Source organism: Cavia porcellus, unplaced genomic scaffold, assembly GCF_034190915.1.
Source record: "Cavia porcellus strain 051 isolate PalLab524CR breed Dunkin Hartley unplaced genomic scaffold, mCavPor4.1 scaffold_29, whole genome shotgun sequence".
In the NCBI taxonomy this organism is placed as follows: Eukaryota; Metazoa; Chordata; class Mammalia; order Rodentia; family Caviidae; genus Cavia; species Cavia porcellus.
This window is the reverse complement of record NW_026947512.1, coordinates 5,383,563-5,386,328: the sequence shown is the minus strand read 5'-3', so window position 1 is coordinate 5,386,328 and position 2,766 is coordinate 5,383,563. Positions and strand designations below refer to the sequence as shown.

General features: G+C 47.3%; 1 non-coding gene across 1 annotated transcript; it reads left to right on the top strand.

Moving 5' to 3' along the window:
* Positions 1-1,624: 1,624 nt before the first annotated feature.
* On the top strand, positions 1,625-1,760 carry LOC111758309 (small nucleolar RNA SNORA2/SNORA34 family). The gene has a single exon (XR_002792503.1). It is a non-coding gene; the product is annotated as a small nucleolar RNA SNORA2/SNORA34 family (small nucleolar RNA).
* Positions 1,761-2,766: the final 1,006 nt, after the last annotated feature.

The following is a 2,766-nucleotide window of genomic DNA, read 5'->3' as shown; positions in this document are numbered from 1 at the left end:
CAGGGGCTTCTCTGGCTCCTCGCCATCTCTTTCAGAGTCTCTGGAACAGGGCAGAGGGAGCACCAAGATAATGACATCACCACATCCAACCTAAAATTCATGCCTATACATGGGAAAAGGGACCATGCTGGCCTTCTCTCTAGGAAGCATTAAATCCATCATTGCTCCTGCCAGCCCCAGCTCTGTGTCCTGGAAAACCTCCCTGTGAGTTTCCACCAGTGTGAGGTGGGTCCTCCCGAAGCTTTTGTGTTCCCTGACACCTCAGCTGCTGCCAGCAGCCCCCAGCTTGGCACTGCACACTGCCTCCCTCGCATCCCTGTTCCCTTCTCGTTCCCAGCTACTTCTTTCTTCAGGGGTGCATCCCTGAGATGAGGGGCCTCACAGCCTTTGAGCAGGGCAAGGAACTGTAGGGAGGTTGCCTGATCCCTCCAGGAGCCCACAATAACTGTGTAATTTTCCCCACTGTTTACTGTTCCACCCTGACGTAGCTCCTCTCCGAACATCTGCTCACCAGAGGATGCGAATGCTGGAGCACAGCACATCTCCTCAGCAGCCCACTGAGACGAGCCCTTTCCCTGTCCCCTTTACCTGGGCACTGGCCAGGCCGCCGACACCTCTTGCCCTCTGGACACTGTATCCCATTACTCAACGTGTCACATCAGTTCTACTCTCATTGTTCATGCACTGTGTCCTCTCCTGTCCATGCCCATCACCCTGTTCCTCATCAGTTCTCATCAGGATGGTTGCCATGAATTCCCAACACGGCTTCCTGTCTCTGGTGCCTCCTCATCCTGTGTAATCCAGTGTGTTTTCCAATGTAAATGCACTCACATATTCATTCTTTCCTTTATTCTGTTCAACAAATGTGCCAGACTATGATCAAGACCGAGAAGCCTCAGTTGTCCTTGGGCACCTCAGTCCCACTGCCTCTAGGGAATCTCCAGGCCTTGGGTGAGACTCACACCCCTCAATCTGGCATGTGGAGCACATCACTATCAGCCCCTCGTTTTCCATCTTCTGCTTGCGAGCTCAGCTCTGGCTTGTTATCGCTCTGCCTCCCTGAACCCAGCTGTGTTCCTTTGGTCTGGATCACCCACCTCTGTCTTCACCATCTCCCTGGGCCCCAGCTCCAAAGCATCCCAGGCTTCTCACACGCCTGGTACTCCCTGTGCAGGGATCTAGTGAACTGTGGAAATCATAAGAGGCCCTTTGATTTTAGCACTGAGCTCAGAGTTTCCAGATTGAACCTTCCGAAACCACATCATGTCCTGGAGTTGCCTCTTTGTTCCCTTTGTCCAAGTTCACTCACTTAGAAGTCGTCATGGCAAATCCCACATGAGGTGCTGGAAGCTGACTACTGCAACCCCAAACTTCAGGAAAGAATTAAGGTTCTTGTGGGGCTGAGCATGGCATGAAGGTCAATAATTAAAAAAAGCCCAAAAACAAAAACAAAAATCTTCTATAAGCTCCTTACTTGCTAGTGTCAGTTAAGCACAGAGAAAAATAATATTGACAATTATTATTAAGAGACAGAGACCACTCAAAAATGGTAGGAAAAAATATAGTGGAAACGATGAAGCCGCACTCCTGCCCTCATGTCACCACTTTTTAAAAGTTATATTTACTGGCCCTGAGTCAAGGCCGGCAGCTTCCTGACACTGTTGCTTTCGAGCAGGAGCCTACAGAGATGTCTTTCTGTGATCTGTTGGCCATTTCAGAACTTGGGCCATGAGAAGGTCAATTCATTAGAAACAGCGTGAAGCACCCCCCCACCCCACCCCGTGAGCGGCTGTGAGCCTGCTGGTGGCCCAGGATGGGAGACACTGGCGTTTACTGGAACCCGTGCCATGCTGGGACCTGGAACGCGGGGAAACCAAGCAACCCCTCCCCACTGCCTGTTTTGTTTTGTTGAACTTCTGTATGGACAGCTATTTTGAAAGGAACCAGAGACTCTATGACAGTCATTAGTGACGTCCCTATTGTCTGGTTTTGAAGACCTAAATTGCCTTTCTTATTCTGTTTGGATCAATTTTATACTATGTTGTTTTGTATGAATTCTCTGTATGTGAAGACATGGACAACTATTTGGAAGAAAACAAGAGACAATATGATAGACTGTGAAGATCTCAGAAATTTATATCTCTTACATTGCTTTCTTATGTCCTATTTTATTCTGTTTTGTTGCGTTTAATTTTACCCCCTTTAAAATAAAAAAAAGTGTCACCACACCATAGGTGTATTTGGGTTTAATAAATTTGAATCACTGCAAATTTTTAGCAGCTTGTCTTATGGCTGTAATCACTAACTTCTAAGGTAATTGGACACTGAAGAATGTGGCCATCATGTATTTACATTTTGTTCTACCTTGGAAGTGTTTATGATTGCTTTTTTTTTCCTTCCAGAGAAAAAAAGTTACATACAGAAGGCAATCGTTGAAAATCTCAGTGGTTGATAGATTAGAGTTGGCTCAAGTATTTTGGTGACATGGGAGCTGGGTAGAAATGTTGCCAACAGTCAGTGTCAAAGGGACGCTGTTGAAATACAACAGGACGACCATGAATTCCTGCCCGGGCTTCCCTTTCCTCATAAGCGACACGGATAACAACTGTGGGATTCATGGAACGCTGGCTGCCAGATGTCAAAGTTCTAAGCTCTTTGCATATGATCGGACATAACCCAGTTCTCACAGCAGCCTCATCAACTACAATATCCTCACTCTGCAGCTGAGGAGACTGGTGCACAGTGAGGCTGAGTAACTGGGCTAAG